The 27,985-nt window shown below is 50.9% G+C and overlaps 2 long non-coding RNA genes across 2 annotated transcripts; both read left to right on the top strand.

The window, feature by feature from the left end:
• The first annotated feature begins 2,799 nt into the window (after window positions 1-2,799).
• LOC135984171 (uncharacterized) lies at window positions 2,800-14,054 on the top strand. Its single transcript, XR_010602067.1, has 2 exons — window positions 2,800-4,112; window positions 12,755-14,054. It is a non-coding gene; the product is annotated as an uncharacterized LOC135984171 (long non-coding RNA).
• Window positions 14,055-21,019: 6,965 nt separating this feature from the next.
• On the top strand, window positions 21,020-27,765 carry LOC135984169 (uncharacterized). Its single transcript, XR_010602065.1, has 2 exons — window positions 21,020-24,202; window positions 25,167-27,765. It is a non-coding gene; the product is annotated as an uncharacterized LOC135984169 (long non-coding RNA).
• Window positions 27,766-27,985: the final 220 nt, after the last annotated feature.

Here is a 27,985-nt window from a genome sequence, read left to right as displayed (position 1 = left end):
TCATCACCCCATCTCAGAAAAGATATATTAGAATTGGAAAAGGTTCAGAGAAAGGCAACAAAATTATTAGGGGTTTGGAATAGCTTCCATATGAGGAGAGATGAATAAATCTGGGAATGTTTAGCTTGGAAAAGAGACGACTAAGGGGGGATATGATAGAGGTCTAAAAAAGCATGACTGGTGTGGAGAAACTGAATAAATGTTATTTACCCCTTCATGTAACACAAGAACTGGGGTCACCCAATGAACTTAATAGGCAGCAGGTGTAAAACAAACATAAGGAAGTATTTCTTCACACAATGCACAGTCAACCTGTGGAACTCCTTGCCAGGGGATGTTGTGAAGGCCAAAAGTATAAGAGGGTTCAGAAAAGAATTAGATCAATTCATGGAGCACAGGTCCATCAATGGCTATTAGCCAAGATGGTCAGGGACACAACGCCATGGTCTGGGTGTCCCTAAACCTCTGACTGCCAGGAGCTGGGACTGGAGGACAGAGGATGGATCTCTTGATAAAGTGTCCTGTTCTGTTCATTCCCTCTGGGGCACCTGGCACCGGCCCCTATCAGCAGACAGGACACTGGGCTGGACGGACCATTGGTCTGACCCAGTCTGGCCGTGTCACAGGTTCACAGGCCCCGTGCTCTCTCGGCTTCGTGCAGACCCTGGGAGGACCCCGCTTCAGTGCGACAGCCCTTCTTGGGAGTCCCACTCTGTCTCTCCTGGGCTCCAGCACCTCCTGGAGCCGCACCTCTCTGAGCCTTTGCGGCCTGTCTCTGCCGTGGGCCCCCTCAGGGAGTCTCCTCGCTCTGGCCCCCTGGGGCCTCCACCCCCAGGCAGCGGGAGCAATGCCCCCCACTCTCTAGCCTGCAGTGACTCTCAGCAGGGTTTATTGGGCTCAGGCTGCTCTTTGACCCCAGTCCCGAAGCAACCTCCTCCCAGCGGCCCCCACTGAATCGCCTCCCAGCCCCTCCTCCGTCCTTTGTCTTCCTTCCAGCAAACACATCACCTGGGGTCTCTCTTCATCCTTGGTTCTCCTGCGGGTCACAAGCAGCGTTGGGGCATCAGTCGCTAAGTTACAGTGTCCAGGCTGTCTGTACCCAGGCCACTAGGTGAGGTCACACCTGGTACTCCGCAACCACAAACACCCTCTCCCACCACCTCGTTATACACACCGCACATAGGGGAAACTGAGGCATACACAGCATTCATACAAAATGTTAAGAAAATTTCCCACTTTGTCACAGGCCATTCTTGTGTTCTTATGAGAGCAAAGGCCGGGATGGAGGGTTGGAGTGGGGGGTGGTGTGGGGAGCACACGCCAGGAGGGAGATCGGGGGAGGGGACAGTGTGAGAGGCGCAGGCCAGGATGAGGGACTGGGGAGGTGGACAGTGTGGGAGGCAAGGGCCAGGTGGGAGGATGGGGGAGGGGACAGTGTGGGGAGCGCAGGCCAGGGGAGGGGATCAGGGGAAGGGGTGGTATGGGGAGCACAGGCAGAGGGAGATGGTCGAGGGGGGCGGTGTGAGGAGTGCAGGCCTAAGGAGGGGGTCAGGTGGTTGGTGTGAGGAGTGCAGGCCAGGAGAGGGGGGCAGGGGAGTGGGCGGTGTGGGGTGCGCAGGCCGGGGGAAGGGATCGGGGTGGTGGTGTGGGGACCGCAGGCCGGGGGAGGAGATCGGGGGAGGGGGCGGTGTGAGAGGCGCAGGCCAGGATGAGGGACTGGGGAGGTGGACAGTGTGGGAGACATGGGCCAGGCGGGAGGATCGGGGGAGGAGGCAGTGTGGGGAGCGCAGGCCAGGGGAGGGGATCAGGGGAAGGGGTGGTATGGGGAGCACAGGCCAAGGGAGACAGTCGAGGGGGGCGGTGTGGGGAGTGCAGGCCAAAGGAGGGGGTCAGGTGGTTGGTGTGAAGAGTGCAGGCCAGGGGAAGGGATCAGGAGAAGGGGCGGTGTGGGGAGCGCAGGCCGGGGGAGGAGATCGGGGGAAGGGGCAGTGTGGGGTGCGCAGGCTGGAGGAGGAGATCGGGGGAGGGGGCGGTGTGGGGAGCACAGGCCGGGGGAGGCGGTTGAGGGGGGCACTGTGGGGAGCGCAGGCCAAAGGAGGGGGGTCTGGTGGTCGGTGTGGGGTGCACAGGCCGGGGGAGGGGGTCGAGGTGGTGGTGTGGGGAGCGCAGGCCGGGGGAGGGGATTGGGGCAGGGGGCGGTGTGGGGAGCACAGGCTGGGAGAGGGAATCGGGGCAGGGGGCGGTGTGGGGAGCACAGGCCGGGGGAGGGGATCGGGGCAGGGGGCGGTGTGGGGAGCACAGGCTGGGAGAGGGAATCGGGGAGGGGGCACTCAGACCGTGGGGGCGGGGAGAGCCTGATGGACAGGGGCACTGTCTCCGGGCCCTCACCAGCCTCCCAGGGCAGAGCTGCGCCTCTGTGGGGAGAAGCCCTTAATGGGAGGTTGCCAACCCTCCAGGATTGTCCTGGAGTCTCCAGGAATCAATTCATCATTAATTAAAGATTGTGTCATGGGATGAAACCTCCGGGGATACGTCCAGCTCAAGTTGGCAGCCCTAGCTGAGGCCCCGCACGCCCCCTCCCAGGCACACTGCGGGGGCTGGGCTGCCACGCTGGATGAGCAGTGCCAGGCGGGTGCGTGGGAGCGGGGACCCCCCCCAGGGTTACCCCAACCCCCCCGCAGGAGGGGGCGGGCGCTGGGTGGCTGCATGGCCCCGGGGGGCCTGGAGCGGGGGGGTTGGATGCAATTCCCTCGGCGTCACTGCTGCAGGCCTGGGCTATTCTTAGCAGTGGGGCCGTGGGGCCGGGGAGGCAGGTGCTGAGCCGGCCGCAGCAGGGCCTGGAACCGGCCCCTCCCCACCGCCTGGCCACAGCTGCCAGACTAATTGCTGGGCCTCCTGCAGCAGAGCCCGTTAATTGGGCGCTAACTGGCCGCGGGGGCCCTGCTGCTGCACGTCTGAGCCGGAGCCGCGGGGCCTGGCGGGGGCAGGGCAGGCCCGGAGTGCTCGGCCGGGCACCGTGGGATTCTCCTCCGCACGGCCGGCTGCAGCTCCTCCCCCCTGTGCGGGGCTCTCAGCCCTGTGCCCCCAAGCTGCACCTGCCCCCCACCCCGGCCCTCTCACCCCACAGCCCTGCCTGGGGCCGGGCCCCTCCCACGCTCACCCACTTGGGCGGTTCTAGGCCTGCTGCGCAGCATTGTCATCACGGAGCGGGCAGTAAATACAAGACCCAGCGGCGTGAGCTTGCGGCCGACACGCAGCCTGGCGCAGACCGATGGAGACGGGCCTGGCACACAGAGCGAGCGGGATCACTTGGTAAGCTGGGCCCAGGCAAACAGCGGCAGAGCCCTCCCCTTGGGGAGCAGGACTGCAGCCGGCGGGCAAAGCGGGGACCGTAGCGGCTCGATAGAGGATGATCTAGGCGTGTCACGGAGCCACAGGGTCGGTGTTACACCCCCAGCTTTGCAACGGGCTCTAGGAGGAACCCGTCAGTGGGCCGGACCTCCTATGGGCTTCACTCTTCCTCCAGGGTCAGCCATGTGGCCTCTTCGTCTCCTCAGACTGGACCTCTGGGCCTGCAGCCCCCCTGCGTCACCCCGTGAGCTCTGCCCAGCGAGTCCCACTGAGACTGACCCTGATGGAGACCTGTCCACCTGGGGAGCAACGTCTGTATCTCTACAGCTGCATGGTCCATGCGGCAGGTGCAGCCCCTGCCCGTCTCTGTTCCCCGCTTGCCTCTGTGTTGACTGCGCGCCCCACGGCCGGTGGCAAAGGGGGAGCAATAGAGGGTCATTCACTTCAAGTGTCGGAGTTGGAGGACAGAAGGGCCCCCCCCCAGATCTCCCCGTCTGACTCCTGTGTAGCGCAGGCCACCAACACCCACTAGCCCCAGGGCACCGCAGGCCCCGGAGACCCATCGTCGTGTGCCCAGGCAGAGACTAGTCGGGCCCGCAGGGCACCAGTGCCGGAGGCACCTTCGCTCTAGACACGCCTGGCTCCCAGCCGGAACGGGTTTGCCAGGGGAGAGGCTGTTTGGCCACACACTCAGCTGGTGGGTCCGGGGTCTGCTGGGGAGCAGCATACTGGCAGAGTGTGAAGGGCAGGCACAGCTCGAGGTGAGGGGCACTAGCTGGGTGAACTGGGGGAGACCTGCCGCCCTGATCCCCACTCGCCCTAGGGGAGGGGAGATGAGATGCAGGCCGGGGCGGCGATGGGCACAGCCGGGAGGGAGGCGTTGGCCGGGGATGGGGATGGTGTAACGAAGCTGCCTTTAGTGGGACACTTCTGAGAGCATCAATTCAAGACAAATTGCTCAGAGCAGGGCATTTTTAAATGCAAAAATGATTCATGCATACAGCCAGCATAATCCTAACCGGCAAACCATAACCTTGTGATAGACACCTTACTTGACCTCCTTTGTACAAGATTGGGTGCCACTACAGGACCTTGGTTGTAACAATGGTCTATACGGTCCCAGTTTGTGTCAATAACGTCACACCCCCAACAGAAAAGTGATGCAGGAAGGGATGACACAAACATCACTGACTGCATCCTAAGGACTCCTCATTCTGGACAATGTGTCAGCCACAATATTTTCCTTCCCCCTTATGTGGACTATATCCATTTCATACTCTTGAAGGGCTAAACTCCAACGCAGCAACCTGGAGTTGGTGCCCTTGGCCTTGTGCAGCCAGACCAGAGGGACATGATCACTCAATACAGTGAATTTTTTGTTGTACAAATAGGGCTTAAGTTGCTTGGCAGCCCAGACAATGGCGTAACATTCCTTCTCAATGGGAGCGTCATTTTGCTCAGTGGGAGACAACTTTTTGCATAAGTACGCCACAGGATGTCTCTTACCCCCCGCCCCCTCTTGCATGAGCACGGCCCCCAGCCCAATATTGGAAGCGTCCGTACACAGCAAAAAAGGCTTTTCAAAATCAGGGCTGGCCAAAACAGGCTCTTTGGCCAAAGCGCTCTTTATGCTTTGAAATCCCTGCTCACAGGCCTCCGTCCACAGCACCCAGTCTGGTTTTTCCTTTTTCGTCAGGTCTGTGATGGGAGCAACAATGTCGCTGAATCCCTGTACAAATCTCCTGTAATAGTTGGCCAGCCCAATGAATGACTGGACCTGCTTTTTAGTTCTAGAGGTTGGCCAGTTTTTAATGGCCTCCACCTTTAAAGGCTCTGGGCGCAGTTGCCCATTGCCCACCCTGTGCCCCAGGTAGGTCACCTCAGCAGCTCCCATTCTGCATTTAGAAACCTTAACCGTTAGATTGGCCTCCCTGAGCCGGTGCAGCACAACCCCTATGTGGTTCAGGTGATCTTGCCACGAACTGCTGAATACGGCTAGGTCGTCTATATAGGCCCTCGCAAAAGATTCTAATCCCAGTAGGACCTCGTTTATAAGTCTCATGAACGCAGCCCCTGAATTTCGCATCCCAAAAGGCAGCACTTTGAACTCATATAGGCCCGATTCCACTATGAAAGTGGACATTTCTCAGGCATCAGCATCTAGGGGTACTTGCCAGTACCCCTTAGTCAGGTCCAGGGTGCTTATAAACCTTGCCCCTCCCAGTGTATCCAGTAGATCCTCTATTCTGGGGGTAGGGTAAGGGTCAGTCTGAGTGATAGCATTTAGCTTCCTGTAATCCACACAAAACCTCATGGTCTTATCCTTTTTGGGCCCCATCACAATGGGAGAGGCCCAGGGGCTCTGGGATCTGGTGATTATTCCCATTGTCAGTTGCTTTCCACCTCTTCCTGGATCTGTCTTTGCATCTCTCCCTTGGCCCTGTAAGCTCTGCTAGGGGCTGGGCGGGGACCCACCGTCTGAATGGAGTGTGTCATCCTATCTGTGCGCCCTGGCCTGTTGGAGAATGTTCGCTTGTGGTGTTTTAACAACATCAGCAGTTCCTTTCTTTGGGGTGGTGTAGCACAGCGCAGACTCACCCCTGCAGCGCCTCCTGCTGGTCGTCCTTGGGAATTAGCTCTTCAACACAGGAGCGCCTTCTGCAGGCCGGTGATCCACTTGCCATTGGCCCCCGTGTCCCTCCCAGGACCCCGGTGCCCTTGTCTCGGGTACTGCCCCCCTGGCAGTACTCCACTTTCTCTGGGTTTCCCCACCCACTATCCCACTTTGCCTCAGTTTTGGCTACTGCCCAGTCTCCATCTAGCCCCCGTTCACTGGGGCAGACTGCAGTATCAGCCACTCATCATAGGCAAAGGGGTTTGGACTGGCTGCTTTTACCCACCCTCAGGCTGCCCCTCTGCAAGCCCAATCCCTAGGTGGGCCTAGGACCAGGGCCTGCAGCCTGGGGAGTTGCTGGCCTAGGGCTTCCCAGCTCCTAAGGCCTTTCCCCAGCCCTGCCTCCCTCTAGGTCCCCTGGGTGAGTTCCCCGGCAGCCAGGCCTGTCTCCCTCTCCAGTCAGAGAGAGACTCCGAGCTCCTGGCTCCCAGCCTTTATACACAGGCCAGCTGTGGCCTGATTGGGGCGTGGTGTTCGCTTGTGGTGTTTTAACAACATCAGCAGTTCCTTCCTTTGAGGGGGGGGTCAAACCCTCCCCCATCTCAATGCTCTGGAGAGGCGTCTCCTCCTGGCTTTCCGCAACCATGTCAATCAAAGGGACGGACCCTGCCTCTTCCTCAGCACAACAGATCATGTTCACATTTACCTCCCTTGCATGGGTAGGCCTTCATTCTGTTCACATGCACTGTCTGCACACTTCCCTGGACCTGGGGCTTCCTCACATCATAGGTAACCTCATTAATCCTTTCCACTACCTCCATGGGTCCAGACCAAACATCTTTCATTTTGTTCTTCCTGACAGGATCTAGCACCAACACCAGGTCCCCTATTTCAAACGCTCTCTCTTTAGCATCTCTGTCATACCAGGCTTTCTGAGTATCCTGGCTCTCTTTCAGATTCTGCTCAACCAACTTCATCATCTCCTGCAAGCTCTCCTTGAATTGAGCCACATACTCGGCCACCGGCTGCTCTGCCTCCTCCACATTACCTTCCCACGAGTCACGAACCAAATCTAGGGGCCCCCGGACCTGCCTCCCATAGAGCAGTTCAAAGGGAGCAAACCCTGTAGACTCTTGGGGCACACTCCTGTACGCATACAATAGATACGGCAGCATAACATCCCAGTCATTCTGGCGTCTATCCACATACATCTTCAACATCGACTTCACGGTTCCATTGAACCTCTCCACCAGACCGTTAGTCTGGGGGTGGTAGGGAGCGGCTTTCAGGTGCTTCAGCCATTGCAACTGCTCTTTAGCCAACCAAACTCTCAATACCAAAATTCCAATGTGGATAGCGCGGGGTTCTGACCCAAAGCTTCATTGACCTGGTTCTGTGTATCCTGCCGACTACACCTCTGTAACCATGCTGCCTTCGGTGGGGCACTTCTAAGAGTGTCAATTCAGGACAAATTGCTCAGAGCAGGGCAGTTACAGCGCAAGGCTGGGGTTTCTCCACTTCTAAAGCACCAAACCAGCCAGACAGAGAAGACTTTGGTCTCACCCCACTGGCTAACCAGAAGTCACACAAGCAATTCCCTCAGACACTCCAGTTTCCCAGTATCATCACTAGTGCCACTCGTTATGGGGACAAATGATTATGAAAACTAATACCCCAATAAAATAAAAAAGGTTCTCCTGATCCCAAAGGACCAAGCCCCAGACCCAGGTCAATATACAACTCAGATCTTACCCACAAATCACGCTGTTGCCAATCCTTTAGAATCTAAAATCTAAAGATTTATTTATAAAAGGAAAAAGATAGAGATGAGAGCTAGAATTGGTTAAGGACCATCAGCTGATACAATTGTTGAGAGACGGCAGATACACCTTGTGACTCAGCAAGGCAGGGACAGGCCTATGGACAGAACTCTGAGGCTTCCAAGCCATGTGCTGGGCAGCTTGTGTTTGAAACAAAGGAAGCAGAGGCCACATGGCAAGAGACTATAAAAGGCTGCTGCATCTCCTCCATCTTGTCTTCAATCCTGCTTCTTACCTCTGGAGGGACTTTGCTACAAACAGAAGCTCTGAACAAAGGACTGAATGACCCATCCCAGCTGGGGATGTTCCAGAGACTTGGTTTGTGCCTGGTTATGATTATGCTGTCTGGATGCATGTATCATGTTTGTATTTAAAGTTATAAGTATTGGCTCTATACTGTCTGTATTTCCAAACTTGTGCTGTGCTTCTGGGTGACACCGCAGACAGTTTGGCATCAGCACTGTTTGAAATACAGTTTGAAATACAGACTGGAGAGAGCCAATACTTATAACTTTAAATACAAAAATGATACATGCACCCCAACAGCATAATCATAACCAGCAAATGATAACCTCCTCATAGACACCTTACTTGACTTTCTTTGTACACGATTTGGTGCTACTATGGGACCTTGGTTGCAACAATGATCTATACGGTCACAGTTCACGTCAATAACATCACAGATGGACACAGACAGGAGGGAGGCGTTGGCCAGGGGTGGGGATGGGCACAGCCGAGATGGAGGCATTGGCCGGGGGTGGGGATGGGCACAACCGGGAGGGAGGCATTGCCCGGGGTGGGGATGGGCACGGCCGTGATGCAGACGTTGGCCCGGGGTAGTGTTGGTTGGGGTGCCGATGGGCACAGCTACGCTGGGGTGTGTGGGAGTGGGTGAATTTGGGGGGATGGCAGTGCCAAGGTGAGGATGGGCACAGCTGGGGCTGAGTGGTGGAGACAGGCACAGCTGTAGAGTGGGGATGGGCACATTTGGGGTGAGAGTTTGGGGTGGGTGGATGGGCACAGCTGGGGGCAGGGGCGGCAGGTGACTCCAGTCCTGGTAGAAGTGGCCGATCACCTCCTAGTACGTTTTCATCACCACCGGGCACTTCAGCTTCACCGTGGGATATGCCGGGGAGGGAGGGCAAAGGGGCAGGGCTGGCAGGTGTGAGGGCAGAGGGGCAGGTGTGAGGGAAGAGAGGCAGGACTGGGCAGGTGGGAGGGAAGAGGGGCAGGGCTGGGCAGGCGGGAGGGCAGCATGTCAGCACGGGGCGGGCACTCCTAGCCTGCCTGGTCACTGCACAGGCCACAATTCTGGGCTTCGCAAGCTGCAGGAGCACGAAACAGAGGGGCCATGAGTGACTAATAACTGCTGGTGCCTTGTGGCCCCCAACAATTCAAAAAGCTCCTCCCCCCCCCCGGCCCCGATACCCCCAACCCAGGATCCCCTTCGGAAGAAAAGCCAGTAAGAAAACATTCACATCCCGGGAGACACTTTGTCTAAGGCCCCACAGTTCCACTCCCCCATATCAGAAATGAAAATGGCTAAATGAGATTATTGCCAACAGCCTGAGCAAGAATCTACCTTAATCTGAATATGGATAAAATGTCTTTCTCCCTCCACCCTGGCTAAAAGACTCCACGGGTACCAAGGATGGGTCACGCCCGGCTTTCCCCCGCACGCTGCCTCTCTGCGCGGGGATCAAGAGATAGGTGGCAAGCTACACATGAAGCAAACCAGAAATGTGACACCAAAGAGGGCGTAATGCCTGTTACCCCAAGAAATCTAAGAGCAAATGATAACCTATCCCTTGCGTTCCTCGTACATCACATATCCCAGGGATAATCGGTCTTTCACCCATGCCAGAATCTGAACATTTGTTTGCCTTATGAGTCAGATCTACGTCCTTCTGTAACTGGGAAGTGTCTCGCTATATTGTAAGTTGAAACACTTGCGTACAATCAGAGAATGTCCAGAGCGTGTTCTCCAAATGGAGATTAGAAGGATTTGGTTCGCTGTCACTGTAAATAATTGCTGCACTCTAGAAGTAATAGGAATTGTCTGGCACAAGGAAGCAGAAATGTTAAAAGATTAAAGCCAGGATGTAACTTTGAGATATCAAGAGAATTGCTTAAAATCATAAAAACAACAAGGAGTCTGGTGGCACCTTAAAGACTAACAGATTTATTTGGGCATAAACTTTCGTGGGTAAAAAACCCACTTCTTCAGATGCATGGAGTGAAAGTTACAGATGCAGGCGATCCCTCACTCTCACAGACCTTGAGAGGCAGGCCAGGCCTCGCTTACAGACAACCCCCCAACCTGAAGCAAATACTCACCAGCAACTACACACCACACCACAGAAACACCAACCCAGGAACCAATCCCCGTAACAAACCCCATTGCCAACTCTGTCCTCATATCTTCTCTAGTGACACCATCAGAGGACCCAACCACATCAGCCACACCATCAAGGGCTCATTCACCTGCATGTCTACTAGTGTTATATATGCCATCATGTGCCAGCAATGCCCCTCTGCCATGTACATTGGCCAAACCGGACAGTCTCTACGTAAAAGAATAAATGGACACAAATCAGACATCAGGAATGGTAACATACAAAAGCCAGTAGGAGAACACTGCAATCTCCCTGGACACTCAATAACAGATTTAAAAGTAACTATTCTTGAACAAAAAAACTTCAGAAACAGACTTCAAAGAGAAACAGCAGAACGAAAATTCATTTGCAAATTTAACACCATTAATTTGGGCTTGAATAGGGACTGGGAGTGGCTGACTCACTACAGAAGCAATTTTCCCTCTCTTGGTGTTGACACCTCCTCATCTATTATTGGGAGTGGACCACATCCACCCTGATCGAATTGACCCTGTCAACACTGGTTCTCCACTTGTGAGGTAACTCCCTGCTCTCCATGTGTCAGTATATAATGCCTGCATCTGTAATTTTCACTCTATGCATCCGAAGAAGTGAGGTTTTTACCCACAAAAGCTTGTGCCCAAATAAATCTGTTAGTCTTTAAGGTGCCACCAGACTCCTTGTTGTTTTTGTGGATACAGACTAATACGACTACCCCCGATACTTAAAATCATAGAATCATAGAATCTAAGGACTGGAAGGGATCTCAAGAGGTCATCTAGTCCAGTCCCCTGCACTCAGGGCAGGACTAAGTATTATCTAGACCAGGGGTGGGCAACTTATGGCACGTGTGCCAAAGGTGGCACACGAGCTGATTTTCAGTGGCACTCACACTGCCCGGGTCCTGGCTACCGGTCTGGGGCGCTCTGCATTTTAATTTAATTTTAAATGAAGTTTCTTAAACATTTTAAAAACCTTATTTACTTTACATACAACAATAGTTTAGTTATATATTATAGACATATAGAAAGAGATCTTCTAAAAACGTTAAAATGTCTGACTGGCACATGAAACCTTAAATCAGAGTGAATAAATGAAGACTCGGCACAGCACTTCTGAAAGGTTGCCAACGCCTGATCTAGACCATCCCTGACAGGTGCTTGTCCAACCTGCTCTTAAAAATCTCCAATGATGGAGATTCTACAACCTCCCTAGGCAATTTATTCCAGTGTTTAACCACCCTGACAGTTAGGAAGTTTTTCCTAATGTCCAACCTAAACTGCCCTTGCTGCAGTTTAAGCCCATTGCTTCTTGTCCTAGCCTCAGAGGTTAAGAAGAACAATTTTTCTCCCTCCTCCTTGTAACAACCTTTTATGTACTTGAAAACTGTTATCATGTCCTCTCTCAGTCTTCTCTTCTCCAGACTAAACAAACCCAATTTTTTCACTCTTCCCGCATAGGTCATGTTTTCTAGACCTTTAATCAGTTTTGTTGCTATTCTCTGGACTCTCTCCAATTTGTTCACATCCTTCCAGAAATGTGGCACCCAGAACTGGACACAATACTCCAGTTGAGGCTTAATCAGTGTGGAGTAGAGCAGAAGAATTACTTCTCACGTCTTGCTTACAACAATCCTGCGGATACATCCCAGAATGATGTTTGCTTTTTTTGCAACTCATATTTAGCTTGTGTTCCACTATGACCCTTTCCGCAGTACTCCTTCCTAGGCAGTCATTTCCCATTTTGTATGTGTGTAACTGATTGTTCCTTCCTAGAGTGGAGTACTTTGAATTTGTCCTTATTGAATTTCATCCTATTTACTTCAGACCATTTCTCCAGTTTGTCCAGATCACTTTGAATTTTAATCCTGTCCTCCAAAGCACTTGCAACCCCTCCCAGTTTGGAATCGTCCGTAAACTTTATAAGTGTACTCCCTATGCCATTATCTAAATCATTGATGAAGATATTGAACAGAACCGGACCCAGAACTGATCCCTGCGGGACTCCACTCATTATGCCTTTCCAGCATGACTGTGAACCACTGATAACTACTCTCTGGGAACCATTTTCCAACCAGTTTTGCGCCCACCTTATAGTAGCTCCATCTAGGTTGTATTTCTCTAGTTTGTTTATGAGAAGGTCACACGAGACAGTATCAAAAACCTTACTAAAGTCAAGATATACCATGTCTACTGCGTCCCACCTATCCACAAGGCTGGTTACCCTGTCACAGAAAGCTATCAGGTTGGTTTGACATGATTTGTTATTGACAAATCCATGCTGACTGTTACTTATCACCTTATTATCTTCTAGGTGTTTGCAAATTGACTGCTTAATTATTTGATCCATTACGTTTCTGGGTGCAGAATTGAAGCTGACTGGTCTGTAATTCCCCGGGTTGTCCTTATTTCCCTTTTTATAGATGGACACTAGATTTGCCCTTTTCCAGTCTTCTGGAATCTCTCCCGTCTCCCATGACTTTATCTCCTCAGTCAGCTCCTTGAGTGTTCTAGGATGCATTTCATCAGGCCCTGGTGACTTGAAGACATCTAACTTGTCTAAGTAATTTTTAACTTGTTCTTTCCCTATTTTAGACTCTGATCCTACCTCATTTTCACTGGCATTCACCGTGTTAGACGTCCAACCGCTACTAACCTTTGTGGTGAAAACCGAAACAAAAAAGTCATTTAACATCTCTGCCATCTCCCCATCTTCCGTTATTGTTTTCCCCCCTCACTGAGTAACGGGCCTGCCCTGTCCTTGGTCTTCCTCGTGGGGGATCCCAGCTGACAGTTAGGGGCTAATATTGAAATACAATCCTTGAAATGACAAAACTTAAAAAGCTTCCAGGAGGAGGATTGAAGGAATTGGTTACACACCATCGCCATCGTCTGGAGACTGACAGGAGCAGCAAAGAAACCGAGAGAGATAAAACCAGAGCAGTCACTTGGGTGACCCCCCCACCCCCCAAGGAGCCCAGAAACGAGGGTGTATAAACGGGTCTCCAGGGGCTACAGAGAGCTGACTGCACCCAAGAGCGGGAGCTGCAGAACTGTACGTGCGACCCAATGCCCGGCCCAGCCATGCGGCCAGCGCTCTCCCCCAGCCCAGGGATAACGGGAGAAGTGGTGAGATTTCATTCCAAAGTTTGTATTTCCCCTGCTGGTCTTTAACATCAATGGCTGTGGGTTCTCTTGGTGAGTCTGCGCTCTGTAGCGAGACCTCACGTAACCGTATTTTAGATTTTAACTGCTTTATAAGTCCAAGAAAATTGACCTAAGAGAGCTTGGAAAGAATTGTTTGAAGCAATTGCTTTTAATATTCTAAACACGTCCCTTTCAGACCAGTCTGGTGAAAGAGACGTAACCAGCCTTTTCCAAGTGCCTTCAAGTCAAGTGCACCGTGGGAAGTGGGACCCATGTGTGACGGACTAAGGAACTCAGAACTGATGAGCATAAGTAAACGCAAGAAGCAATCTTGGTGGTTTGCACTGTTCCTCAGTACAGCCTCAGCCCTAGCTGTGATAATTGCTTGCAGAACTGGATTGTGCACGTAGTGCACACAACCGGCCGTGTCTCCGTTTGAGTGGGGAACTGCTGATTGCATAGTAACGTGGGGCTGGGGGAATTTATAAATTGTAGGTTGGTTAAGAACACGCCATGTCCTGACATGAGAAATATTGGTCACGTTAAAAGCTGCCCTGAAAAGAATCCAGTGGAAAGGATGCAGATCAGGCCAAGTAAATCAGCGGGGCCGGATGCTATTCACCACCGGGTACTGACCGAATTAGCTGAAGAACTCTCGGAGCCACTGGCAACGATATTTACAAGCTCATGGCTGACAGGAGAGGTCCCGGAAGCCTGGAGAAGGCTAACGTAGGGCCCATCTTTAAAAGAAGGGGAACAGGAGGAGCCGGGAACAATCGATCAGTCAGCCTGACCTCGAGAAGCGACTAGAGCCATGCATAGAACATTCAATTTGCAAATACTGGGAGGACGGAGGGTGATCACTAGCAGCCAGCATGGATTTACCTACAACACATCATGCCAAACCAGCTTGATTTCTTTCTCTGACAGGGTAACTGCTTTGGTGGCTGGGGGAATGCAGTGGACATAGTATAACTGGACTTCAGCAAGTCTTTTGACACCGTCCCAGGTGACATTCTGATAGCTAAGCTGGAGAAATGCGGGCTCGACAGAACTACTACTAAGTAGATACATAATTGGTTAAACAACCACAAACAAAGATTAGCTATTAATGGAATGATGTCAGGAGGTCTCAAGTGGGATTCCACAGGGATCTGTTCCGGGTCCAGGGTTGTTTAACATAGAAACATAGGAGTAGAAGAGACCTCGAGGGGTCTCTCGTCCAGTCCCCCGCCTCAGGGCGGGACTAAGTATTATCTAGACCAGGCGTGTCAAATTCAAATGACCGCGAGGGCCACATGAGGAATAGTACATTGGCCCGAGGGCCGCATCACTGACACACACCCCCACGCTGCCCCCGGCCCCACTCCACCCCTTCCATGAGGCCCAGCCCCTGCCCCCGCCTCTTCACACCCCTGCCCCGCCCCCATTCCAACCCCTTCCCTGAAGTCCTCACCCCAACTCTGCCCCCTCCCCGCCCCCATTCCAACCCCTTCCCCAAATCCCCACCCCTGCCCCGCCTCTTCCCCGCCTCCTCCCCCTCCCTCCTGGAAACCGCTAAGCACCGCCAAACAGCGGGCAGCGCCTGGAGGTGGGCAGAGGAGTGGGGACGCGGCACGCTGGGGGGAGGGGGGGCGGCGGGGGAGGGTCGCGTGTTTGAGACCCCTGATCTAGACCATCCCTGACAGGCAGAGGCGCTGACTTTCTGGTTTCCCCGGGGTCCCTTTCTGACCCACGCTCCACCTCAGGCCCCGCCCCCACTCCATCCCTTCCCCCAAGGCCCCACCCCGCCCCACCTCTTACCACCCCGCCAGCCGGCCCCAGCATTTCACTGCCCCGGCATACAAATAGGAGGAATAGATTCAGTAGATCATAACCTTTACAGAGGTATGTTACATGGCACATGTAGCATAAAACATATTCCAGTTATGTCATAGATACCTTCATAAGCATATTCCCATAAAGCCTTATGGGGTGCAACGTCACACACACGTCTGCCACTTCCGCCCCCTCCACAGGGCTTGTTACCCTGTCAAAGAAAGCTATCAGGTATGGGCGGCGGGTGAACTACTGGCTCGGGGAGACTAGCCCCCCAGTCCCGCCCCTTCCACCCGAGGCCCCGCCCCTTCTTCCCCTCCCCTGCCTGAGCCCCCCCCCACTGTGGCTGCTGGTCCCCACCCCAGGCTAGTGCCTCCAGCCCCGGAGCGCCAGGAGACCAGGCAGTGCAGACCCAGCCCCAGAGTGTCTGGAGGGCAGGTGGCGCAGCCCCAGCCCACCCAGCCCCGGAGTGCAGGGAGACCAGGCAGTGCAGACCCAGCCCCGGAGTGCAGGGAGGCCGGGCAGTGCAGACGCAGACCCAGCCCCGGAGCGCCAGGAGGCCGGGCAGTGCAGATGCAGACCCAGCACCGGAGCGCCAGGAGGCCGGGCAGTGCAGACACAGACCCAGCCCCGGAGCGCCAGGAGGCCGGGCAGTGCAGACGCAGACCCAGCCCCAGCTGGGGCCATGGCACAGGGGAAGAGCCGCTCACAGAGCGGGAAGGAGGAGGAGGACTGGGGGTGAGGCTGCACCTGGCTGTTTGCGGAGGCTCAGCCTCTCCCAGCCTGTGATACCCGCTGCTCGTACTATTCGGTTGGTTTGACACAATTTGTTCTTGACAAATCCGTGCTGACTGTTACTTATCCTCTCATTATCGTCTAGGTGTTTGCAAATCGACTGCTTAATTATTTGATCCATTATCTTTCCGGGTGCAGAATTTAAGCTGACTGGTCTGTAATTCCCTGGATTGTCCTTATTTCCCTTTTTATAGATGGGCACTAGATTTGCCCTTTTCCAGTCTTCTGGAATCTCTCCCGTCTCCCATGACTTTTCAAAGATAATCGCTAATGACTCAGATATCTCCTCAGCTCCTTGAGTATTCTAGGATGCATTTCATCAGGCCCTGGTGACTTGTCTAAGTAATTTTTAACTTGTCCTTTCCCTATTTTAGCCTCTGATGCTACCTCCTTTTCACTGGCATTCACTGTGAGATGTCCAACTGCTACTAAACTTTTTGGTGAAAACCAAAACAAAGAAGTCATTTTGCACGTCTGCCATTTCCACATTTTCCGTTATTGTTTCCGCCTCATTGAGTAACGGGCCTGCCCTGTCCTTGTGTGACAATGCGGTTCTGGCGGAACCCAACTGAGAGCGCCAACTCAGGACAAATTGCTCAAACAGGGCAGTTACAGCCCAAGGCTGGGGTTTTTCCACATCTAAGGCAAACCAAACCAGCCAGACTAGGAGGACTTCGGTCTCACCCCCTGGCTAACCGCAAGTCTCACAAGCAATCTCCTTAGACACTCCAGTTTCCCAGTATTACCACCAGTGCCACACGTTATGGGGACAAATGGTTATGAAAACCAATACCCCAGTAAAAGAAAAAGGTTCTCCTGATCCCAAAGGACCAAGCCCCAGACCCAGGTCAACATACAAATCAGATCTTACCCACAAATCACGCTGTTGCCAATCCTTTAGAATCTAAAATCTAAAGGTTTATTCATAAAAGGAAAAAGATAGAGATGAGAGTTAGAATTGGTTAAATGGAATCAATTACATACAGTAATGGCAAAGTTCTTGGTTCAGGCTTGCACCAGCGATAGAATAAACTGCAGGTTCAAATCAAGTCTCTGGAATACATCCCCCGCTGGGATGGGTCCTCAGTCCTTTGTTCAGAGCTTCAGCTTGTAGCAAAGTTCCTCCAGAGGTATGAAGCAGGATTGAAGACAAGATGGAGATGAGGCATTAGCCTTATATAGTCTTTTCCAGGTGTAAGAACCCCTCTTTGTTCTTACTGTGGAAAATTACAGCAAAATGGAGTCTGGAGTCACATGGGCAAGTTCCTGCATACTTTGCTGAGTCTCAAGGCATATTTGCCTTCTCTCAATGGGTCCATTGTGTAGCTGATGGTCCTTAATGGGCCATCAAGCAGGCTAGGCAGAGATAATCTCAGCTTGTCTGGGATGTCACCCAGAAGCATAGCATAAGTTTGCCATACAGACAGTATAGAGCCAATATTCATAACTTCAACTACAAAAGTGACACACACATATAGACAGCATAATCATAACCAGTAAACCATAACCTTGTCTTAGACACCCCATTTAACCCCCTTTATACAAGATTTGCATGCCACTACAGGACCTTGGTTGCAACAATGATCTATATGGTCCCAGATTATATCAATAACATCACACCTTGGTCTTCCTCTTGCTTCTAATGTATTTGTACAACGTTTTCTTGTCTCACGCTAGTTTAGTTTTCTTTTGTGCCTTGGGACTGAAGGAGCTCTCACTCCCCAGTGTGTCCCCAGGGTCCTGGTGGGGACAGAGATTCTCCAGTCTTGGGGCCACAGTGGGGCAGGGGGAAAGGAGCAAATGAGTTGTAACGATGCTGCCTCTGGTGGGACTCTTCTGAGGCTACGTCTTCACTACGGAGGGGTCGGGGGGTCGATTTAAGATACGCAAATTCAGCTACGGGAATAGCGTAGCTGAATTTGACGTATCCGAGCCGACTTACCCCGCTGTGAGGACAGTAGCAAATCGACCTCCGCGGCTCCCCCGTCGACAGCGCTTACTCTTACCTGCGCTGGTGGAGTACAAGCGTCGATTTGGGGATCGATTGTCGCGTCCCGACGAGACGCGATAATTAGATCCCCGAGAGATCGATTTCTACCCGCCTACCAGGCGGGTAGTGAAGACATAGCCTGAGAGTATCAACTCAGGACAAATCACTCAGACCAGGGCAGTCATAGTCCAAGGCTGGGGTTTCTCCACCTCTAAGGCACCAAACCAGCCAGAGAGGACTTCGGTCTCACCCCACTGGCTAACCACACGTCACACAAGCAATTCCCTTAGACACTCCAGTTTCCCAGTATCACCACCAGGGCCACTTGTTACGTCACTCATGTCCTGCACTGGGCATTTAACAGGGACACGCACAGGCCAGTCCCAGCGCTGGAGCATCCATAGAAAAAAATTAGTGGGTGCCCAGAACCCACTGGCAGGCAGTTTCCCCCTCCTCCCTCCCAGGGCCTCCCACCCACCGTGACCAACTGTTTTGCAGCACGCAGGAAGCTCTGGGAGGGAGAGGGAGGAGTGGGGATGGGGTGACCACATCTGCACGCAGTATTCAAGTTGTGGGCATACCAGGGATTTACATAGAGGCAACATGATATTTTCTGTCCTATTATCAATCCCTTTACTAATGATTCCCAACATTCTGTTCGGTTTTTTGCCGGCCACTGCACATTGAGTGGATGTTTTCAGAGAACTATCCGCAAGGACTCCAAGATCCCTTTCTTGAGTGGTAACAGCTAATTTAGACCCCATCATTTTATACGTATAGTTGGGATTATGTTTTCCAATGTGCATTACTTTCCATTTATCAACATTGAATTTCATCTGCCATTTTGTTGCCCAGTCACCCAGTTTTGTGAGATCCTTTTGTAACTCCTCACAGTCTGCCTGGGACGTAACCATCTTGATTAATTTTGTTTGACACAACATGGCTCTGCATGGCCAGGCAGAGCTTGATTCAGCACGGCACAGGTCGGCACAGCATGGCACAGCACGGTGCAGCATGGCAGAGCACGGCTCGGCACAGTAGAGCATAGCACGGCACAGTTCGGCACAGCACAGCACAGCACAGCACAGCATGGCACGGCACAGCTTGGCGCAGAAGAGCACAGCACGGCACAGTTTGGCACAGCATGGCACGGCGCAGTAGAGCACAGCACGGCACAGTTTGGCACAGCACGGCATGGCACGGCACAGCTCGGCACAGCATGGCATAGCACGGCACGGCGCAGCAGAGCCAGCATGGCACAGCACGGCACAGCTCGGTGCAGTAGAGCACAGCACGGCTCGGCATGGCACGGCACGGTGCAGCATGGCAGAGCACGGCTCGGCACAGTAGAGCATAGCACGGCACAGTTCGGCACAGCATGGCACAGCACGGCACGGCTCGGCGCAGCACAGCTTGACACGGAGCAGCTCAACACCTGGCGGAGGCTCCCTGGGCAGCTGCCACACGGATTGGCTTGGACCTGCCCTTTCTCCAGGGTGATCCCCTCAGCTCCAATCAGCAGCACATGGCTCTGCCGCCCACCCCTGCCCCAGCCCTGCACTCTGACCCAGCCTGGCAGCTTTGAGGCCTTATTGAGAAACTGAGGCTCGGTGCCTCCTGCACCAAGAGCACGAGGCTGGTTCCCAAGGACACAGGATGCAGCCTCATTACTGCAGCCAACATACCACGCCTGGCCAACGGTGCTCAGGAGAGAAGAGCCCAGGGCTGGGGCCACCGGGGGCTGTGGGGCAGGACAGAGGGGCACTGGCAGGGCTGGGGTGGCTAGGGGCTGGGGGGCAGGACAGAGGGGCACTGGCAGGGCTGGGGCAGCTGGGGGCTGGGGGGCAGGACAGAGGAGCCCAGGGCTGGGGCAGCCGGGTGCGAAGAACAGGACACTGCAGGTCGGCCTGAGGCAATACCATGTTGCACTGAACTTACCTCTCGCTCGGAGTCCTCTGCTCGGGGCTCTGGGCCAGGGGCAGTTATAGGCCTCAGCTCACAGCTCGCACACATCACCGGTTTGGTTTTCCTGCCAGCGCCCTGCCGGCACAGGGCAGGGACCAAACGAGCCGGTGATGGCGTCACCCGTGGTAATAGCAGCCGCCACCTGGGCTGGGTATTACCCCCTCCCCTCCCCTCCCCTCCCGGGCATCGTGCGCTTCCCTCCCCAACCTGGCCTGGCGTCGCAGCCCCCACCGGCCCCGGCCCAGGGTGCGGGGGCAGCTGCAGCTGTTGAGGAGCGGATCTGGGTTCTTTGCAGTGGGTGGGAAGCTGCTCCCAGCCCTCTGTGCAGGGCCGGCTCTGGCTTTTTTGCCGCCCCAGGCAAAAAAGCCTCCCACCACCCCCCGCAGGGAGCGCGGCAGGGGAGGGTGGGAGCCCGGCCACAGCCCCGCTCTCCCCGGGTGAGCGCTGCCCCCCTCCAGGTGCCGCCCCAAGCACATGCTTGGAGGGCTGGTGCCTGAAGCCGGCCCTGCCTCTGTGCAGGTCTGTGGCCCGGCTCACCCCATGGTAGGGGAGGAAGGAGGCATTCACCCTGGCGGGCGTTCCCCTCCTGAGAGCCTGGGACTCCAGGCCTCAGCCTCTGCCCCTCACCCACAGCTCCCAGCCAGCAGACGCCCCCACCCTGGCACAGCAACTTGTCCCCATGGTGCCCCCCCAGATCATGGGAACAGCCAGAGGGGATCAGAGCCAGAGTCCACCCAGTGCCCCGCCCTGCCAGGGGGGGCGTCAGAACCCCCCGGGATGGGATCCGCGCCCTAGGGACCCCCTCGTACCCCTCGCAGTTAGAGGCCCCCGTGAGCCCTGCAGCGGTGGTGCAGTGTTCGTGGGGACCGTATCCTGGTAGCGGCTACTGCTGCCAGCCCTCAGCAGCAGGAAACGCAGACAAGGGCATTAACTGCACCCTGAAGCCTGGCCCATGAGAAGACATTCGGGGAGCTCTCGGCCCCGGCGCATGCAAGGTCACAGTTGCCTCTGGATATAGATGGAAAACCTCATAGGAAACCCAAGTTACAACATCAACTGGTCTTACCCGACCAATAGAAAAGACAGAGAGGGGTGTGAGTGTGTGGGGAGGGGGGGGGGGAAGATCAGGGGCCCAGCAGGGAATCAGTCGCACAAGAGGGTGGTTTTATTGGCCACAGATGAAAAGGGCCATCGGTCATTATATCAGTGGAGTCTGTACATGTGTCAAGCAAAAGAAACCTCGGCAGTTCCCAGAGCTCCACTCACAGAACAGACACAAGGGAGGGTCTGGGTACGTTAGTCAGGGTATCGCGTCACTAGGTTTCTCCAAGTCAGACAAGACGTGGCAGACAAGAGCTTCAGTGATGTTGGCTTCCCCCATACGCTCCATCATGACCAAGAGGCAGAGTTTGAATAGAATTTATGCAGAAGGTTGCGGCTCTATGATCACATTGAAACCTCCAGCACAGCCCCACGCCGCCCCCAGGCCCGCCGAGCTGAACTCTACTGAGAACCTGGCCAGAAGAAACTCGCCATAAGGTCTATGCCTATAACTGGACACAGAAGGAGGCTACGAGGTTCTCACCCTTCCTTGCCCACTGGTATCGCATTTGACCTGCCTATGAATTCTGACTCTGCAATGGAGACCTCAAAGGTTCCACTGAGAGATGGAAACAGCAGGTGAAACAAGCCGATGAGATGGAATCAAAATGTTCTCAAATCTGCTGCTCGTGGAATGAATCGTTATGGGCCGAAAGTCCCAGAGCTGCCCTCTTGCCCGGTGACCGAACACTTGCCTGGAACCTTTCAGCGGCCACGTCTACACGACATACTGTGGTCAATGCAAGATACGTCGGCGCACAGCTGCCTACATTTGTAGATGGCTCCGGCGTTCCCATGCCAGCACTGTGCGAACTCACCAGGAGTGTCTGTGTCAGTGTGACGTGCGGTGCACCATGGGCAGCCATTGCAGGGTGCCACTTGCCACCACCCAGTGCAATGGGACAGTAATGACTCACCTAAGGCTCTCTGGGAGCTACGCTCAAGTTCCCAGCATGCAACTTTCTCCATCCCATAATGCAATCTATTTCCCATTGTAGTAAGTGAAGGCAACATAGTAAAGGCCTAATGAAGGCCCAGTATGAGGCCTGAACCAAACTAAAGTAATGGTCAAGGCTTTGCTAGATAGAAAGCAAAGTTAAGCTGTGAGCAAAAGGCAGGCCCTGCTCACAGAAGTTGGCAAGGAAAGGGCTGATGTTGCAGAAATATATATTCATTTAGCATAGTTAAAGTATAAACATGGTACCAAGACATACCATACAGGAACATTCCACAGATAACATGGAACAGGCCGACCCATCCCAATGACAGGGGCAAAAGGGTAAAATGATGGATAGAGTTGTTTTGATCGAACCAACAGGTACAAGATGCGAGGCGGCACCTTACTGCATAGAGGGGTTGTACCTTGCTACGTAGAGGGGTTGCACCTCAATACGTCAGGAGTGATGTGTAACTTGTTTGTACCTGTGTATAAGAATGTGTCCCTGGGGTGGTGTCTTTGTCCGGCCACGGGGGCAGTGGAAAGTCCCGCCACTGAGCCGGGTCCTTGCCAAGAGGCATCTATTAGTAGTATGCCCGGTAGACTAAGTAATCTACGGGGAACTGCAATTGTGTCCGAGATCGCAATAAACCTGGCCGAGGTGCCTTTGTATCTTAGTAGACTCTGTGGTTATTGGGGATTCTCGTCGGGTCTGCTGTGTCAGCTATCTGCGCAGAGCTGGGGCAGCACACAGAGGGAACACAAGCACGCAGCCGAGTGATATCAACAGGAGAAAGCAGAAGCACCACACCGGTAGCCTCTCACAACACTGGTGACCCCGACCGCTGATCTGGTGAGTAAGCAAAACTGCCGTTGTAGGAATCGCTATCTAACATGGCAGTAAACCTCGAGCTAGGGAACCCCCTTATCCCCTCCCTTATAATCCCCACAGAGTTTGATAACTGTTGGACCCGCTGGATTGCCAGTAAGGGGGGTCCATATGAATTTAAAAAAGAGAGTGGGGAAACATGGACTGGCTTATGTAGAGCGATGGTAGAAACCGAGGCTCTGAGAAACAGTAATAAGAGTAAAAAAGCAAGAATTTTGCAACTCATGTCTCTGGTAGTGAGACGGCTCAGACAGCATGTTGGAATGCTGGCCAAACAAGTCACAGAAAAAACAGGAGGAGTAGAAGAGGTAACCCGGGCAGTTGAGCACTGGAAAGCCCAAGCTCTGTTAGCACAGCAACAGGCGGGCCAAACTCATGATATGCTCGAGCAAGTGAAGCAGAAAAATAAAAAATTGGAAACAGCTGTAGAAAACCTGCAAAAGCAAAAAGTGCCGTCCCCTGTAATAAATATTAGTCGTAAACAGCAGGCTTCAGGTAGCTACCCTGTGCCTGAAGAATGGGGACAGAAGTGGAAAAATGTGGTCCTAGTAAAATTAAAATATGAAACAGGGTCCACTGCATTGCAACCACTACCTTATGATAAAAGCCAGGTTCCAGTTAAACTTAAACTGAGACCTAGACTGGTGCCTGTCGGAACGGGACAAGTAAGTGCACAGAAGGAAAGAGCAGCACATAATACTTTCACAGAATTGGTAAATCAAATGACAGAAAATATGGAACAGTTCACAGAGCACATTAGGAGACAGGAGCTGCGACTCGATCGCAGGGGAGTGAATAAAAAAGCATTTCAAAGTAAAAAAACAAAATTAAATGGATTAACACCTAGAATTGATGCATTAACACATGGCATTGCCCAAAACCAGTTAACTGCAGCAAAAAAGGGCACTCCCGCCATCCATCTGCCATGCACACAAAAGCAACAGACATTGGGGGAACAAATTCAAGTTTTACAAGAGCAGGTAACTACCCCCATTCTCCTCTCAAAGCCAGGATAAAAAAACAGGGGCGCGGTTCCTAACTGTGCAGGTTCCCAACTGCTTTGACCCACGGAACCACACTCCACGCTCATTTCTGAAAATAGAACATTCTTTCTCAAATATTTTTACATACCGGTTAAGTTTGGTCCTTTATATGCTTTCTTCGTTTGCTAAACTTGCTGCTGCTGCCTGTACTTTCAAATATCTTGATAGAGTTAATCTCTCTTGGCTCAGGTCTCACTACCTTCCGAGGTTGCTCTTCAAACCCCCCCTCTCCCCCACCTTTCCTCAATTCTGCTCTCTCTCTTTGTTTTAAAAAGTTAAAAGTTATAGTTTTTACAGAAACCTCCAAAATATACAGCAATTGAAAACAGAATAAAACAAGAAACAAAAAGAAAACAAGGTAAAAACTTTACTTTAAATAAATCCAGTAAATTAAGTATTTTAACCATTCAGGAATGCAACAGCTTGAATTATTCCTAACTTTCTTTAAGATATGGTTGCCAAGCAACAGAAATGCACACTCTGCTTCTAATCCTAACCACTCACTAATATTCAAAACATGGGCGTTTTTTATTTCCATATAGCAGAGTTTTAAAATAATGTTAAATATAAAGTAATGCAAAATTCCTTGTTACCAAATTAATACAATACATTTAACAAATAGTAATATATTTTTTTTTACCAATTTATGTTCCAAGTTTTAAATAAAAAAATAATTTGGTTATTCAAATGTTTAACCCTTTTTATTTTTATTTTTATTTTTTTTTGCCTTATTTTGTATAGTTATAAATAGAATTCTGGCGCCATTTGTTGTTAATTGTAAGTTTGTCTGTATGTCATGTGTGTTGTTTTGTGTTGTATGTTGTGTGTGTCACGTGACTATTTTTTATTATTTTTATTTTGTTGCAACAAAAGTCAATTTTATACCCCTTTAAAAATGTATATATCTGTGGTACCACACTATTTTAAGATCATGGTTGGGGTATAATCATTATTAGCACCAATTTTTTGTGCAAAGTTCAAAAAGGTTTCAGTTACAAATATATGTACATATATTTCCATATATTTCTGCCTCAACAAATAATGCAATTGCAAACAAAAAATATTTTCTTATCAATCACAGTTTTGTTTTGTTTTTTAAGATTTTTTTTTATTTGTTATTCAAAGAAAAAATGTAAGGGGAAACCTCAACATTAAGGTAAAAGTAATATTAACAAAATGTTAATTTCTTTTTTGGGCTTTTTATAAACTTGTTTGCACTTTTAAATATAGTTATAAGAATGTCATAACCAAAATGTTTTAAAATAACAATTTATGCATAAAGCTAATCAAGCAATTTCAACAGGTTTCCATGTTTTCAACAGGTTTCCACCTTTGGCTCCCAAACATAACAAAGCATCATAAAAGTATACCCTCAAATACCCTCAAAGTATTGTAATTAAAATTTATTTTGGTTTAACTTTAACAACAGTGATTGTTAAAGTTGTGCTTCTAAACAGTTAACAAAAGTGAAATTGGTATCACAAGCAAATTAACTCTAAAAAGCTTGGTAAAAATTCTGTTAACTCCTTTGCTGAAACAAATTGTTCAGCAAGGGAAAGCAATACACCTTCTCATGGAAGATTGTGAGCATTTATTTTAGCCATTAAGCATTACATTTCGTATAAAAATATTAGTAATGCACTTCAAATGAAAATGAATGTCTATACAACAATTGCAAAAGTATAGCTTGTGTTATAAAAGGCTCGGTCCCTATTACCTTGTTTTTATTACATTGTAAACAAACTAAGTTAAACTATGTATTAAGTTTGAGTTACTGAAAACAAAAACAAAAAAGAAACAAGCAAAAATCCTTTATTATGTTAACTAACCAGCTGTTTAAGTTGCATCCCACAGACCAAAGACACCAAAAAAATCACACCCTGAAGACACCAGATGATATCAGCACACAGTGAAGAAACTGCCAAGCATCAAGAACAGAAAAATGAAGTGCTTTATAAATAAGAGACTGGTCAAATACATCTCGATCTACCATATATGGACAATTAAGTTAACAATCAGCTAAAAACCACTAGCTGGACCAGGATAAGCCATATTTAATTTCAACTTGGTTACTGTGTAAAAACAACTGTATTATTGCTGTACTGTTGTACTGTTGTCTTATTGCTGTACTGTATTATTGCTGTACAACATTTACAATATGCATAACCTTGCTAAACTGTTTAACCAACACACATGTAAAAATCAACAAATGAATGGCAGCAAACAACATGAAGGCAAGAAAAAAACAAAGTGGTAAACAAACAAAAAGTTACACAGTAACTACAAATTGGGTAAACAAATTGCCTGTTAGTACCTGTCGTAATTTGGGTCAGTGACACTGCATCTTAACTGAGGCACATGTTATTCAAAACAATCTTGTTCAGTGTCTGGGTACCAATACTACATCCTGACACAGCACTATTTGATAAATTGGTTACTGTCCATTCAGTAGGTTATCTGGAAGACAGCATCCATAAGAAACAACTGGATCTATGTCAACTACTGGTGTATCGCAGAGCCGTGCAACCAATGGAACAGAGAAGCTAGCCACTTCTATTTCCTGCCCAATGAAGCTAACCAGAGGGTGACAACTAGCAGTAAGGGTAACCTATAACATGAATGGACAATACTGAGTAGTAACTAATTACAATATATTTATATACAAAGGCCTCAGTGGTAGTGTCACTACTCCAAATTTCTGTTTTTCTTCTCATATACATAGCACTGTGGGACACACTATCACAATCCCTATCCAGTATTTTAAAACAATCAGCCTACTACTAATGATGAGAAAGGTGATAACTGGAATTGCCCTAATAGGAGTGTGTTTCTATCAGTGTTACCAAAGTAAAAAGACCAAAGTACAACACCAAACTGGAAAAACATAGTTATGCTTGGATATAAGGTGGTGTCATATGTACACATACATACTATACATATATGCACATACACACTCCAAATATATATGCCATATCCATATAATTCATATATATTAATTATTTGGGAGTGCCTCTAAAGCTCAATCATAATACTACATTCCTCAGTCATGGTCCCGGGCCTAACATTCCCAGGCCCACCATATGGGATTAAAAAAACTAATTGGATAATAAAATCTGTCTGCCAGTCGTACGAGGGAATGTGCAGACTAAACAGACAGATGGGGCATGAGTGTATGAATGGTAAAATAAGGTAACCACCTAACGGTGTTTAGCCCACTGGGTTATCTTCAGTCCATGCATTATGCTTTTCCGGGACGATGAGTAAACATCCTCCCCTTAAAAAGACAAAAAGTGGGGGAATGTAGTAAGTGAAGGCAACATAGTAAAGGCCTAATGAAGGCCCAGTATGAGGCCTGAACCAAACTAAAGTAATGGTCAAGGCTTTGCTAGCATAGAAAGCAAAGTTAAGCTGTGAGCAAAAGGCAGGCCCTGCTCACAGAAGTTGGCAAGGAAAGGGCTGATGTTGCAGAAATATATATTCATTTAGCATAGTTAAAGTATAAACATGGTACCAAGACATACCATACAGGAACATTCCACAGATAACATGGAACAGGCCGACCCATCCCAATGACAGGGGCAAAAGGGTAAAATGATGGATAGAGTTGTTTTGATCGAACCAACAGGTACAAGATGCGAGGCGGCACCTTACTGCATAGAGGGGTTGTACCTTGCTACGTAGAGGGGTTGCACCTCAATACGTCAGGAGTGATGTGTAACTTGTTTGTACCTGTGTATAAGAATGTGTCCCTGGGGTGGTGTCTTTGTCCGGCCACGGGGGCAGTGGAAAGTCCCGCCACTGAGCCGGGTCCTTGCCAAGAGGCATCTATTAGTAGTATGCCCGGTAGACTAAGTAATCTACGGGGAACTGCAATTGTGTCCGAGATCGCAATAAACCTGGCCGAGGTGCCTTTGTATCTTAGTAGACTCTGTGGTTATTGGGGATTCTCGTCGGGTCTGCTGTGTCAGCTATCTGCGCAGAGCTGGGGCAGCACACAGAGGGAACACAAGCACGCAGCCGAGTGATATCAACAGGAGAAAGCAGAAGCACCACACCGGTAGCCTCTCACAACACCCATCGTTTTTAAAAAATCCCACGGGGTGCTTTTCAGTCCCTGCCAGCTGCGACAGAAGCATGGAGC

The sequence above is a fragment of the Chrysemys picta genome, chromosome 6, assembly GCF_011386835.1.
Source record: "Chrysemys picta bellii isolate R12L10 chromosome 6, ASM1138683v2, whole genome shotgun sequence".
NCBI classification, from domain to species: domain Eukaryota; kingdom Metazoa; phylum Chordata; order Testudines; family Emydidae; genus Chrysemys; species Chrysemys picta.
This window is presented reverse-complemented; position numbering and strand designations above follow the sequence as displayed.